Source organism: Anas platyrhynchos, chromosome 21 (assembly GCF_047663525.1).
Source record: "Anas platyrhynchos isolate ZD024472 breed Pekin duck chromosome 21, IASCAAS_PekinDuck_T2T, whole genome shotgun sequence".
NCBI classification, from domain to species: Eukaryota; Metazoa; Chordata; class Aves; order Anseriformes; family Anatidae; genus Anas; species Anas platyrhynchos.
Genome location: NC_092607.1, coordinates 14,200,171 through 14,216,039, shown reverse-complemented (window position 1 = coordinate 14,216,039; position 15,869 = coordinate 14,200,171). Strand labels below are relative to the sequence as shown.

At 34.7% G+C, this 15,869-nt stretch overlaps 1 protein-coding gene across 3 annotated transcripts in view; it reads right to left on the bottom strand.

Moving 5' to 3' along the window:
• The window catches only part of CDH4 (cadherin 4), a 670,220-nt gene extending 662,215 nt beyond the window's left edge, over nt 1-8,005 (bottom strand). The window contains exons 1-2 of one of the 3 annotated variants that reach the window (XM_038166207.2): nt 7,881-7,953; nt 4,962-5,066 (exon numbers count right to left, since the gene is read on the bottom strand). The gene's annotated coding sequence lies outside the window, so the exon portion shown is untranslated. Of the gene's footprint in view, nt 1-4,961; nt 5,067-7,798 lie in introns of all 3 variants that reach the window. The other 2 variants (XM_038166209.2, XM_038166208.2) reach the window with 2 other exon arrangements.
• Between the last annotated feature and the right edge of the window lie 7,864 nt (nt 8,006-15,869).

Sequence of the window (15,869 nt, the reverse complement as noted above, 5' to 3'; positions counted from 1 at the left end):
CAGGCACAGTTTATTTCTGAGCAACAAGTACAGAGAATAGGTTAAGCACTCAAATCTCTAAATAAAGATAGCTTCACACCTTTTCTTATGTTCCCCAACGAAAAATTAAATAACCATACAGTCAAGTTATAAGTGAAATATAGATGTAGTGCATAGGACTAACCTCTCTGCCTCCTTGTGATACCGTTATGAGCAATTCATTTTCAGCTTTATATCAGTAGGGATCTCTTCAACATGCTTTGGTATTTTACTGCTGCACTGACTAACTTAATACAGCATGCAACCCCTTTTATTCTCAGGTTCATCAGTTTTATGTTTTTATTTACTTGCCATAAGTTTTAACTCTGATGGTATCCAACACAGGCAGCTCAGAATAAGCTGTATTTTAAAAGATATTGGTTGACAGTCTCTGATTTTGTAAAAGCCAACTTCCAAAAAAAAAAAAAAAAGATTATCTGTGAGCTTATTTTGTTTTTATAAATACATAGCACAACGGTCAAAGGGGAGAAAAGAAGATACAATGAGACTCCCCACCACCGCCACATTTTTCAGCTTGTGGAAACACCCTGTTGTGCTCTTGCAAAGGTTTATTTTGTACACTCTGCTGGAACAGGCACTTTCGTTTCCTTGCTGCAAAACCCAACAACACAATAGCCTCATATAGGGCTAGATGTCACAAACTGACAGAAGCCTGTTGATCTTCACATCTGCCTGTACATGCATTCAATCACACACCTACATTCTACCAAGGAGAGGGCAGGGTGTCTCCAGCACATTCCACTATTCCAAACCGGTTGCTTTTGCTTATCCTGCAATTTCAAATGGTGCTAGGAAACCCTAAATGTGCTACAGCTTAGAAGTGACAAATAAGAATATTTTCAGTTTACCACTATTGTAACTGGTATGATTTTGCCTCATCTACCAGAGTAAGTGATTTTCTATGATAATCAATTGTCATATCAACTGCTAAACTTGTTACTATTTAGCAGCACCCTTTTGCAAGAGGATGACAACATGTTATTAGGCTCAAGAGTTTAAAGTCAATGCTTTCCAATGACAACCTTATCTAATAACTGTTCTGTGATCCTCCCATGGAAATCATTAATACATTGAGGATACCCCTAAATAATGAAGTTGAGCCAAAAGTCCATTAATCATTTGGACTTGGGAAAAATTACTACCCAGATGGAAAGAAACACCACACCAATCAGAAAGCATTCTACAAGTAGGTAACAAACCATAAGTTTAAAGTATGGATCTTCGAAAGAAATATTTATCAAACAGGTTATATTTCTGAAGTTCAGTTATACGTTTTAAGATTCTATTCTTTCTTAACAGCTAGGCAATTTTATCTAGGCTTTGAGACTTATCAGATTTTAAGATAAAACTGTATATTCAGATACTCTCCAACCTGTTCTGATTAGTTGATTAACTTCAAGTTGTTGTTCCATATGGATCTAGTATGTTGGAATCCTTGACTGTATCTCCTCTATGAGAAGAAAAACTAAGAATGAAAATATTAAAAGTATTGACCTTTAAAATAGAAGTACTTTGCAAGGTAACAAGAGAAATCATGTTTAGGCACACATCTGATTTAATTTCTTAGTTATTTCCCTATACTCTTCCCCCCAAAAACAGCAGAATTAATTCATCAAGCCTCTGCCTTCCTTCGTTCCTGTATGCTTTCAATGATTCAGCAGGAACCGTCAAACACCTGGTGTTTTGCTTTTCCAGAGTAGTCCAATTATTATTTGGATTGCATCAAAGTTAGGTTCTTTTTACAAATGGCTCAGCTGTCCTCACTTGAGATCATTCTTCATGCTGAGACAGTGGCTCTCAAACAAGGGATGGTGTACAACATGTCTGAAACAAGTTTTGTCTGTCTTTTTCAGCTTTCCTAGACTCGTAGCTACCCCATGTAACTGAGGCTTGGAAACATAACATGAGAATCAGAAGCTCCAAGGAGACAGAAAGCTCTCATTACAGAAAATAAAGGACAACAGGGCAGTTCTAAAAACCAGTGAGAGTCATTCTAATAGAAGCATAGTACAGGTCAACCTCCAGTGGATCAACGGGCACTTCTGTTCAACAAACCCCTTGTCACACCCTCCCCCCCATCCTTTGCATTGTCACACAAAAAACACCCACAACCACACCATCCCCACTCCTTTCCAAATGTGCTCTAGAAAACTTACAAAAGCATTCAGAGAATAGCTTAACCTTCTTCCAGTCATAATACCATGTAATACCTCCAGACAAACGCAGAGACTATTCCATGCTGTAGTATAAGTATTGGTTATGGCTATTAGTCAATATATTATGAATAGAAAATGAAACAATATGCCCAAGTGTGGAATATTGTTAAAACAAGATTTTAACCAGAACTTAAAGAGCTTTTCCTGTGCCTAATGTCTATTTAGGAGTGTACTTCAAGAGTAATAGTGCAAAGTAAAGTGTGCAACAGCAAGGGACCAGCTACATCAAGTTTTTATTTTATTTTTATCATCAGCCATTTTACAACACTGACCAGTTTTTAAAAAGGCAGCTCTTGTTATAAAAAGATTTTTTTCTTTCAGCCTCTATTCCCATATGTTTACAGTATCTGTTCATAGACTTTTTAAATCTAAATTCTTCGATATCCAACCAGCTACTTCTGCACAACTTTGTAAACTGAAATCTAAACCCCATAGGAAAAAGAACAAATCAGTTCTTTAATAGAGTACTTTTGGTAACAATTTGCTATGAACAGTCACGTTCACTGCTTTGTTTTTCAATCCTCCAGAACATCACAAGTTTAGAAGACAGACAAATGGATAATAGAATTCAGCATTTTGCTGATGTGTTTATAATCATCATTTCCGAGTAATAGAAACAGAACTATTCACGTTTCTGAATTCCAGAGAAAGGTTCTGGACGTACTGATTGAATGTGGGTACTTATTTCCCCTAACAAACACTGTTCCTGAAGTAAATGCAAGTCTTTTTGGACTTTATTGGACAAGTCCTATAAAGAGGTATCTTCTGGATTTAGATCCTCCTTGTACATAAGAACCAAGAAATAAGCTTCAGATTCAGTTCAGAAATCCACCATTTATACAGGCACATTAAGCTAGGAATTTGCAAGTGAGAGATGGAGAAAAATCCCATTCATTCTTTGCATGGTTTTGAAAAGAACAAAGCTATCAAAGAACTCATGAATTTGTTTGTGAAATTATGCCTTATGTTGTCTACCTAGCTACCTGTTCTCTCCACACAGATAGACTGAAATAGTTTGGGACTATCCAACAATAGACTAGTTGTGTGTGTTAATATTTCATACACCCATTTCCAGTCCTTCTAGACAAGAAACCCATGCTAACTTCATTATAAATCAATTAAATAAAATAATCGTCCTCCATTTGTGGTTGATATAAAAATCTTGAAAATTAAATCCACTTGGAAAACACTTTGGTAAGAGCAGACAAGTATATGAAAATTACTTCAAATTGTTAACCTATCTTCAAAATATATAACACATACTTTTCAGAAAACAGGAGTTTAAGAAGCTTGATAGGAAAAGAAGCTGTGAGGAATAAAAAAAGTTTCTGTAACTGCATTAATTTTTCCTACTACTAATATTAAATAACCATAATTTGATTTATTACTTGTTTATGGTAAACCGTGCATTAAGTGCAAAAATTTAGACAGATCCTAGAACAAATGTAGTACTACATTTTCCATACAAGCTACACAACACTATTTTGAAATAAGGCATTGAAATGAGAACAAGTTATCTTCCCAATCAAAGGCAAAAGTAGACTCAGAAACTATGTAGAGCTGAGAAGCAGATATGAGCAGATATCAGCACAACTACTGATCACTGAGCGTTAAAAACAAGGCCAAACATGGATCAAAAGAATTCTTTAGTGTGTCAAGTATTTAAAGAATGAAGTCCAAATTTAATAAGATGCAGTTCTGAAAGCAAGGAGTAGTTCATTCAAACTGCTCATCTTACCAATAGTCCTAAACCCCATCCACAAAACAGCATTTAAACCTGTATTATTTCTTCAGGAAAGGGGTCTTCACAGATCTCTCTTCCTCTCAGCTCAGAATTTTAATTGGAGCTGAGTTCTGCAAGCTAACTAAATGATGCATGAATGTGTATAGATTCAAAGTTCAATTTCTTCAATCAAAAATCCAGAAGGCATTGCAAAGTAGGCCTGGCAAAAGAAAAAAAAAAAAAAAGAGAAAGAAAAACAGCATCTGCTAATATTAAACTCAGACTTTGCCACTCCAAACAGAATTACAAAACCTCATCTAATGACAGAATAATTAGGCATACATAGAGCAATCATTGGCACATTGTCAGAAATAGGGTATTTAAAAAAAAGAGATAAAACTATCAGCAGTTTCACTAGTAAGTCTCTAGCATTTGCTTCCCCCGACTAACTCTAATCAATGAGTCAACTGCAGCAGGTCGAAAGCAACTGTGATAAAATGCCACCTTATGAAGTAACTGCCTTCATAGATCTTACCAAATGAGTCATAAAACTATTCATCAATATCACTCCTTGTGCAGTACAGCACCGTTATGAGGTAAGCTCAGGGAGTTCTCTGATCAGAAAAGCTTACTCAGTTATTCCATTTGCAGGCTATAAATCATGATTTCTTACATTCCATACCACCATTAAGTAAGGCATGAAAACCTCCACTATCATTAGTCAACAGCTAACAAGCCATTAACATTTTCATTAACAGTGTTGACAAATTCAAATTGATTATAAAAGCTCATTCATATCATATCCTTAAAAAATGTGAACTAGAAGATCATTAAGTTGTCAGGCTGTTGCATTCTATATCTTCTATATACATTTTCTTAGAAAAACAACATTAGTATTTCTATGTGCTTCTGAGGCATACATGATATATGGTTATCTTCTAGCCCCCCCAGATTTTTGATTTGCCACTGCTATATTAACTTACAAATTTACAGTCAGTAGCTATGTGATGTTCCAACTTCAGCCTGCTTAATGAGATGTTACATACACATGAAGGAACCACCCCAAAAACATTGGGTTCCTCTCACCCCTGGGAACAGAAGAAAAAAAGTGGAGAGATGGAAAAAGATGTCAGTTCAGCACTCAGAAGGTTCCAGAGAAACTTTGCTAAAACCAGTTCTCTTAAAGTACAGAGATGATCTATTTAATTCCCAAAATTATTTAGGAATTTTATCATCTATGCAATCAGACACACATTTCAAAAGTTACATCTGCTCTTTTCTTAGTGTATTCTTACCTAGTCATACACCTTCACCCCACCCACTCCAAAATATCCTTTAGTTTCAACAGAATGTACAATGCAATAAAAAAAACAAAAAAAAAGCTGCTTTTTACTCTGGACTTAGAAGGAAGACTAATACAGAGTAAGAACAAGAAGAGGAATGAATCAAAACCCACATTGGGCAAATTTCTCAGAAGATCATTCAGACAATCAATAAAATTCAGATTGGGATTTGTGAGACTATGGAGATACTACCAGCTGGAGTAGAACTTCTATAACAGCAAGTGTGTATTTCCATGTGTTTAGGCGTCTACTTACACAGGAAGAAAAAAAATGGTCAGAGTAATTTTGAATTTAGACTTCCACGTTTTTGAAGACATTGGAGAATTTCAGCTATTAAGTCCTTAAGACAGTGTTTTCCTAACCAGAATTAAATTTAAAAGAAGGAATAGTTGTGCAGAAATATGAACAAAGAAGAAACTTTAAGAACAGATTATTATTTCAGTTAACAATAGCGAAATCAGTACTGGAGCTATTACACACCTACCTTATAATATAGTTTTGCACATGTAATTAATGTTAATGCCAGTTGAAAAAGAACATCTACCTAGTCAGCTATTTCATACATATTTTTTTGTATAAGGAAAGAGGTGCCTTGAGTCACCATAAAAAGTAGAAGACCTGATTTACTTAAATATATTATTAGGAAAAAAAAAAAAAAAAAAAGCCTGCCTTCAGATTTCTCAGCAAAATTGACATGGACTTCCAAGTACTGTGTTTAAAGAATGCCTTTTCTGTTAAAACAGCAAAACTTTTGGTAATTAGGTAATAATGTAAGAATATTTGGCACATACAGTTAATTCAGAGCAGAATTTCTCAGCTGCTGATAGTTTTAATGCGAATTACCTCAAAATGGCTTTCATAACTTGCAATGCATCATTCCCCCCAACAAAGCCCAAATAAGAAACTACAAAGAAATAAATAACATAGAGCTTGCTCCTTCAGTTTAGGTGAAGACAAAAATAAAAGGCATTTATAAATTTACTACAGAGAAAGTAATTCAAAGTCTACCTCAATTCACATCATTTAACATTCATGAGATGAACATTTTCCCATATCTGACTGCCATAAAATGGAAGTACCCAGAATCACATATTCAGTTAGGGAAATGCAGATCTTTTATACTTGCAGATTTAGAGCAATCTGAGACAAACATCATTTATCAGATAAAGACTTCGTTATTTTTTTATTATTAAAAAAACACAAAACACATATATTGTTGAAAAGCTGCTGCTACTACCTGTACCACAGGCAGAAAATTGCCTGGGGTACAACGAGCCTCTGCACATGCTCTGTAGTCAGATTTACTTAGGCTCTAATCAATATGTTCCATGCATCTTGTCTATATTGGAGCTCTTATTACATGCTCAATTGATTCACTGAACAACAGCAAGCTGTAAAAGGCTGTACTCCTGTGGATAAAGCAGATGTTGTTCTGACCTCCACCCACTGACTCAGACAGCAAGTTTTCTGTCTGCCTTCAGTAAAGAAAAATATCCCAGCTACGTGTTTTGCCCTTGCACAGTAGTTATTACATTCATTATACAAAAGTTCATGCTAACTAAGAAACACAACCACACCCACAACAACTGCCACAAACATCATAGTAAGCTACCTATTCCTAGCAATTTTAGGGAAGTTACCTGGCTAAGATTTTGTAAACACACAGACCAAGTTCCGTAAGAGAAATCTTAAAGCAGAATTGAGTCTGGCTTCTGAAATTAATATGAGCTATAGATTAACAAGGAAATACTGCCATGTTATAAACATTATAGAATCATAGCAACCTAGAAAAGTTTCTATTACGTTAATTGTTACCTTTAAAATTAAGGCAGCATAAAGAGTAGGAATAAAGCCCATCTAATAGTAAGCTAAAATACAAAAGTATTCCTCTTCTCCCCACCCCTCATCTCTCCCCGCTTCTTTAGGGAAGAAGATTATCTGGAAATAAATAAATAAATAAGTAAGAAGTAAATTAGGGAGGAGGTACAGAAAAGATCCCAGAGTTAGCAGTGATCAAGGAAATAAAGATATAAAGTGAGAGTTGCAACATTAAAGGATAGCATATTGCTTTCAACAACATCTGATGTAAAGAAAACTAAACAGAAATGGAGATATTGATATACAAAGTATTTGCTATATTTAGAAGGGTATTTAATAGGTTGATCTGAACTCTGAGAAAGCTGAGAAATAAACAAAAGTCCCACAGTTTTTTTTTTGTTTTTTTTTTTTTTTTTAATATAAACTAAAGAGCTCTTAAGCTTACTACAATACAATAATCTTTATTTCTGTACTATGAGGATCACTATGAGTATCTTCAGAGGACAGACAAAGCAAATCCATAAGAAAGGTATCAGTAAGACATCCACATTTTAAAACAAGAACACGCATGAGAAATAAAGATATTCACAACTACTTCACCCTATTAATATCACAAGAATTAATAAAAACCCTTAGGAAATTTGATGAAATTTTACTACCTTCAAGAATTCATAGTCTGCTTACACCAACACATACCTCCACCTATCTCAATAAAAATACTTCCAGCTAAATACTTCATACCTAAAATAACCCACACAATCCACACGCTGATTCAGGGAGAACAAACAATCACAGAAACTAAGGCATTCACCATTTAGCTTCAATAGACACCTGTGAGCCTAAGGAATTTAAATGAAGCTCAGATGTTACAGTTACTTAACACAATTCTCTACCAGATCAGGGTTTAATTCTTGACAGATGTGTTACCATATTTAAGGAATTTAGAGTATCAGGTGGCTATTGTGTTGAAACCAAACTGGAGTGTTTGGTTAGTGGCCTTTCTATGATTATGAATGTGACCCAGGTGCTTTAAATCCATTTACTCAGGATTAAAGCTTAATCCTGTTTCTAGTGATGTCAACAGGACTATACTGTAAATATATATTTCAGAGCCCTACTTATCATTAAAAAAAAAAAAAAAAAAGGTGATTTGATATGGATAGAATAATAATAAAAAAAAAAATCTGGTTTCTTTATCCCTAATACATATTGACTGTATGTTCCTTTCTCATGTGTTTTGATCTGTCTTCTATCAGATCCCACTGTGTCTCACCCTTCCAGCTTCTCAAGTACAGAGTATCTAACACAAAGAATCAGAGCACTTTCTCTTGGAGTCTCTGCAAGGGATGAGTGCACCTGTGAAGGTTCTGACCCTTGCTACTGCTACCCTGGAGGGACAGGAGAAGAGTAGCAGCTACATACTTCAAAGCTGATTTCTTGGAGAATTTTTTACAGGCTAACCCAGACAGCTTTTACAATATTTCTGATAGTAAATAAACCAAGGAACATCTCATAGACAATGCAATTTGTAATAAGTAAAATTCTAGGTACACGGTAAACTTCCTAAGGTACCATCTGTGTACATACATATTCATAAAGAGGTTAGGGAGGGAAGAAAGGTGTTTCTCCTCCTTCTTTCCTGTGTGTTTTGAACCAACCAGTTCTAAATCCTTTGTGTAAACCTCAGTAGATCAAAATCCACGTGCTATTTCAGTTTAGTAAAAACTCTGAATCAGTTTGGAAATGATGTTTTATCAGGATTTGAGGATTTACTGTGCTATTAGAATGTTATTTTAAAGTAAATATTCCGATGAAACTATTTCTGTGTGTGCGATTAATGAAAATATTACTTTTCCCCCTGTCCTTGTGGAACTATCAGGTGTACTACTACTATGTAACAGTTCTTATAATATGTTTATTCCTTTTAACTACCACTATTATGTTTGAAAAAAATACTTATAAAAATTATATAAGAAATAAAGTACATAACAAAAGTTAACAAAACTCAACAGCATAAAGACAAGAAAACATAGTACCAAGCAATCAATTGCAAATTGCTGTTTTGTAGTTTAAGAGTTGTATGGCCATCTTAAATCTTCCCATAGAAAGGAAAAGGGAGAAAAGCCCATCAAAACTGCAACCCTTCATTTGAAATATATTACGGACTAGGACAATGAAAAGTTACCTTGTTTGATAACAGGGTTATTTATTCATATTTATATTAGTACCCTAGCTGGTACTCCATAACTTCTGGTGTATTCTTCAGTATGAATGTAAGCTGGTTATTTTTGTTGTTGGATGTGGTTGTTGCTTTTTCTTTTTTTATGTTAATTTGTTAAAAATCCTGGCCTCTGTAGCTCAGATATGTAAAGAAACGTGAAACATGCATGATTGCACCATCAAAGAGCTTTCATTATTCCTTATTTTAATGTAGTATGAAGTGGAGTGCTGCCCTGATTACAGTTTCCTTTACTGCATTATATTTATGTTATATGCTATGTTACGTATAAATTCTGTTAAGTCTGTTCTGAATTTTACCATCACCAAACAATATGTATCACCAAATTATGTTAGAAGAAGAGCTTTTATCTCCTGTTCATGAGCAGCTCATTTCAGACTCCATTTTTACCAGAAGATCTCCTTGCAAAAAAATGACCTATTTTTTCAAGATTGCCTGGTTTTGGAGGAGAGCACAAGGTGATGGAATGGATGATACATAATGACTGTGATATATCTGAAACTTCTAAGTGTTTCTGAAGGCAAAACAAGAGTGAGCAGACTGAAACTGGGACCTAAGAGGCCCACCCTCATTAGATTCAGAACTTTGAATTTTCATACCCATCTCATGAGGCTGCACTGGCACAACAGATTCAGCTCCTAGGGCCAGACACAGCATACATGTGTATCCTCTCACTCATCTTGGCAATTCAGACTCAAAGCACAGGCCTAGGAGGAAGTGTTTGGTTGCTATTACTGCATTTTGTCCAAACAAGCACATCCCACTGTAGGCCCACTGGAAGAGTGGCTGTCCTGGAAGAAGAAGCATAATTATTTAGGGAGGCCAAGCTATGTTTTCTTCCTATTTCAGGTATCTGTTTATCCTATTAGGATGATTGCTGGTATGTCTGTTGGTGGTCAGAATGCCAGCTTATGTACTCACTCATCCACAATACACACATATGCTCATCAGTGTAAGTGCTAGTAATATAAAAAACACATCATTACTGACTTTTGATTTTAAATTACAGCAGTTGATGATGGCTACACAGAAGCAATTTTATTTGTAATCCTACCATGGCTAGCAGTAAAATTATTAGAGTATACCCTTTCTTTAATATTTTTTTTTTCTAATTTGAATTTCACTTTCCCCTCCCACTTGTACAAAAGTCTAGCACTACAAAGCCAATGAAACAAGAAACATTATTTTGTGAACAAGCTGTCTCACCAGAGATTGAAAGAAAGTAAATGGTAAAATATAAATACCCAAGTCTTTCTTTAACTCCATACTTAGATTTCTTTTTGTTTTCCCTGGGCAGCTGCAGGAGCTTCATTTTAGTCTTTAGCTATTGCATTATCAGTGAAAGAAAATGAAAGAAACTGCTACAATTACTTGTCAATCCTGCCATTTCTCAATGCTCAGTAAGTAGTTCTGTGATTCACTCCAAGCGGGCTTCAGCTTAGGTCAGGATGTGAAAAATATTCTTGTCTTAAGCTTAAGAAAATGCCCATGTTTACAGGTAATCAAAGCCAGGCTCCATCTCTGGAACACACATGTTACCCGATATTAAATTTGAAAGAGAAAGTCTATAATTACATTATGTTCCATCTGTGGGTGTAGGTGTAGATAATCTTATTCACTCAAGTGGAGGATTGGAGAAAGTACAAAAGAAAAACGTATAGCTGAGGACATTGCAGAAGTGATAGGTATTAATTATACTGCCTGATGGGATGTCTGTCACTTTTCTTGCCTCGTTTAGTGTTTTTACAAAGATATACATGCATTTTTTCCCCCTTCCGCAAAACGTTTGGAGTATTGATGTTTACTAAAGTCTAAATCAGTTATGGTTTAATAAAACCCAAGAGGACAGAAAAACAAGTGAAAATCTTCACACTTTAGATGCTCTTAACCTCTCATGCTTAACTTAAGCAGAAAAAATAATAACAAGAAAAAAATAAAATAAAAATGGAGAAAGATGGTGTTGGGGAAGCCAAAGAGACTATTCCTGACTACAACATCTCTTTCTATAATGACATCTAAAAGTCAAGTCAGACACTACTTTCAAACCCTTAAATCTTGCTAGAATGCTAGAAAGAGTATGAAAGTTAGTAGTTTGAAAGTTTGATAGATTAATAGACTCGAGGTTAAGCTAGGGCCTAATGCCTAGAGGAAAAGGGTAGGTGAATAGAAGATAAAATTCCTAAACAGACTAGTCTCAGCTTTTGCTTTGCATTGTGACACACTCTGTCCTCCAGTTTTAGAGGTCACAATTTACACTTAAGCCATAAGTAGAAAAATATTATTCACCAGTTTCCCCTGTATAAAAACACTACAAATATATATGTCATGGAGAAATTGTCACCAACTAACTAAAATTTTGTGCTTTCCATTTAGTCTTTGTTTCTGTTAGTAATCTTGTACAGTTTGCATATTATAATTTCTTTGTGAAAAACAACAACAACAACAACAACAACAACAACAAAACACCTGTACTTTAACAGCAAAGAGAGTGCAGAGAAATGAAGGCCTAACTTTGGGCTGAAGTCTCCGTGTGCTATCACTTTTAACAACTATGAAATTAAGCAAGATGATTTATGTCTGAGACAAAACTGATAACATTATAATCATTTATACATTGTATTTCCACTCATTTACAATTTTAAATTAGATGTATTCAGTATATTTGATCCATTCCCTGGATTTCAAAAATTGTTAACTGACAAATGTCTTTTGGTTTTGTTTTAAAGGAAAAATACTCTTTTCCAGCAGGTGGGCAGGAAGGGGAAATGTCTCTATAGGGCAAAGGAAGGAGGAACTCTCAGAATAATTATTCTCTTGTCAAGTGCCATCATTGTTCTGACTACAAAGTGAAAAGAAAAGCAACCTTGAACTGGCATTTTAAATAAAATAATAATTAAAATAATAATTGATACAGGTTGGGATGTATTCTGGATGCAGTGATCTAGAGACTTCACTTCAAACCTTTCATGGTTTTTGAAAAGAAGTCAATATATGCTTAATTATCAGGAAACTAGGAAACTAGTAATGAAAAAAAAAAAAAGAGAAGAGTCCTTTTCTATTTAACTTTCTAATTTAAAGGATGCACTAAGCAAAAGAGAGATCCTACATAGTTTAATGTAATTGAGGAAGAGAATTAAAATACAATTCGCACTCTTCCATCTAATAACACTGCTCTTTCAAACTCTGGGGATGTTGTTTAAGCCAGAGGTAGTGGTTTCCTTGACAATTCTAGGTAAGAATAGATATTCTTAAAAGAACTGAATAGAATAAAAGGGCATGAATAAGTAGCATTTACTAAATTGAGGGTTAAGGAAATTATGAGAGATCCCTGAAGATTTAACATTGAAGATATAATATTAGAATGAAGAATAAAATGAAGGTTAATCTTGATAATGCAGGACTTGAACCCAGAGAAAATATCATTATCAACATGTTAACATGTGCAGAGTTGGGGTGAGAATTGGATGGCTCAAGACAGCCAGTGATACATGTAGCTGCATCTTTGGACTAATGTAAAACTGCTAGAGTGACTGGTTTGTGAAGCACTTTTGTGAAGGTGGCAGTCCTGAGCAAAACAAGGAGGCTAGAAGAATTAAACATTTACTTGTTTATAGTGTTTATAGTGGACAGGGTTTTTTGTTGTTTTTGTTTTGTTTTGTTTTTCTGTGTGAAAGCTGTTGTTTATTTTCTAGTTATTAAAAATTTTGACTGCAACTCTGATCTAATAGGCCATTAGTATTAGTATTAGCCCATTACCCCAGAAGTATAGACCAAGCTTGAGAAGATCAGTGCAGATAATTTTAAGAGCAGTGAAACACCACAGACCCTAAAAGATAACTGACTAAAAATCCCCACCTAACACAAATTTTTAGAAGTTGCCCCTTCCCACTGTATGTAATAGTAAGGCTGTATGGGATACTGTTTTGTTCTACTAATAAATAGCCATGTCAGTCTTAACAATTATCAACAGTTACCTTTGAGCTGCAGTTCACAGATTTCTTGAAATAGCAAGTGACATCTGTTGAAAATGTGTTGTTTTTCCTGAAAATTTCCAGTGAAATACTCATTTTGTGTACCCAAATGAGTGTGGATATTTTTATTTTTTTTAATGTTTTGTTATCTAGTTATTGCTGACTGCTGAGATCCCAACACTTCCTTGTAGAAGCACCTGATAGGATTCAGGATTTCTGCAGTTCCGAGCAATTTTATCAGCTTAAATATCTGAAAGCTCTAAGAAGGGGAAAGAAAAAAAAAAAAAAAAAAGAGAGAGAGAGAGAGAAAGGAAAGAAAGAGAAGCAAGGCAAAGAAAATGGCTCTCAGAACAATTGCATGTTCTGTGGTTTAGTTTAGGCTTTATGTTTTGGATATTTTGATATTTTAATAAAAAAAGTAGATTTTGGTTGAGAAAAAAAAAAAGGTTGAGAGCTCTTAAAATTCATTTTGTGCAGGAAGACATTGCTGCACAATGTCCTCATTGCTGTTGTGACAATGGAAAGCTCTGATAGGTCAAAAGATCACAGTGAAAAGGATGAAAGAAAGAAGAAGACTCCACTCAAAAACATTTTTTAAAAGGAGGGAGAGAGGGGGAAAAATAGTGTTGTCAGGAAAAAAAAAAAAAGGAGGGGTGAAAAAACTGTCTATGAGATTTAATTTAAAATTTATAAATGGTTGATCAATTAAATGCTAAGCCTTAATGACTAAGATTCAACAGCAGAGGAAGGAAGACAATGAAAATAATAGATTTTCATGATCTGGAAAATCAGATAGGTATAAGTGGCAAGATCTTAGATAATTCAAAATAAGCAACTGGTGAGGGAAATTGCCTATTGATTGCTTGTTTGCTCTTTTTTCTCTAACTAAAATTATAAATTATTGTTCCTTAAAATTCAATGTTATCTACCTTTTATTTTCCTAAGATTTTTTTTTATTACATTTTTAAGGTGATTTATGGTACTCTGACATAGTTTCAGTAAATTGAAACCAATCCGGAAGATGCTCAAATACTGAAAATAATATTCTTCCTGGCCTTCCTCACTAAAATTTGGTATGTATTTCCAGAATTCTGACAGAAATTAAACAACATTGTTATCAAAACATTGTTGGTTTTGTCTTTAACTATGCTTCTCAAAGTTTTGATTTTTTGATTATCGATTAAAACCCTGCCTATCCTGGTATCTCTCTCAGCTGCTATCCCTCAGGAGCAGCCAGCCCTCTATGTGCCATGACATTCTAATTAGGTTTCAGTCTAAAATATTTCAGTAAACAATATTGTTATAATTAAAGTTTTTGAATAACATTTTCTGAACACAGAGGTGTTTGATAAAATTGCTGAAACAAAGTGGGGTGACTTGCCTAAGCTATAGACAAGTGATAAGATGACTACATGATGGAAAGGGGTCAGTTTTACCATACTCATTGCAAGAATGCATTTCCTTAACACAAAATAGTAGAGACCTTACTTGTTTCACCCTAACAAAACAGACTAATTTTCACATTTACTCACATATGCTGCTTGTTCATAGACCAGCTTCTTCAAAACTTGGACAATGAAACAGCATCCCAATTATGTACTATATTTAACTGGCCTTAGAGAAAACCCATAATATTGTGGGTCAGAAATCCACGTTTAATTTCTCAGGCTTTGTGAACCTGGTAGTCATTTTCAGTGGAGTCTTGAACAGTTTTTTTTCAAATGATGTGGCAGGCTAAGGAACCTAAGTAACTCAAACAGAAACAATTTATGACCAGCAAGATAAATAACTATATATCAATGTAATGATTGAAAGTAGTGCTATGGGTTGTATTGGGCCTTCACATTCTAGGCTAAACTTTTACTGATCTCATCAGGGAGCTCTACTCAAAAAGGTTTGTGAAGTATCCTGGCCAACAAATTAAAATGTTTTACCACCCAGTTTTATACTGGCATCTTAGGTCACATTGCCTTTTTAAATAATCATAAGGCACTATGTGTTCTATTTTGTTTCTTTTTTGTTGATGTTGGTGCTTGCTGTTTTGTTGTTGTTGCTCATGGAGGGTTTGGGGGGTAGGGGATGGGGGGAGGATATTTTTAACATTCTGTATTTTTCTCTTCCTTTGTATCTTAAGTTGGTGATACTTCATTGTGACCCACTGTGACCATCTGGTGTTTTTAGCAACACAAAAAAACAGGTGAATGCAGACTTTTACCTGAAGCAATGGCAGTGTGTAAATTATTGATATCTGTCCTTTATCAGTGAATGAGAAACAGCAAATAAAATAATTCAACAGGACTCTAAAGCATATATCAGTATGCATCCTCTGAGTAAAATTCTTGTAAATTGCACGGTAATATTTTTTAATTTAATAAACTTCATGGAGGCAAATAAATATTTTTAAAGTGTGAAGAATCAGTAAACATCACTATCCCTAGAGGTTCCTCAAGTGCATGGTTCATTCCATGGCAGTAGAAGACAAAATGACATTTTTAATCTTACGTCCTATTTTGTCTACAG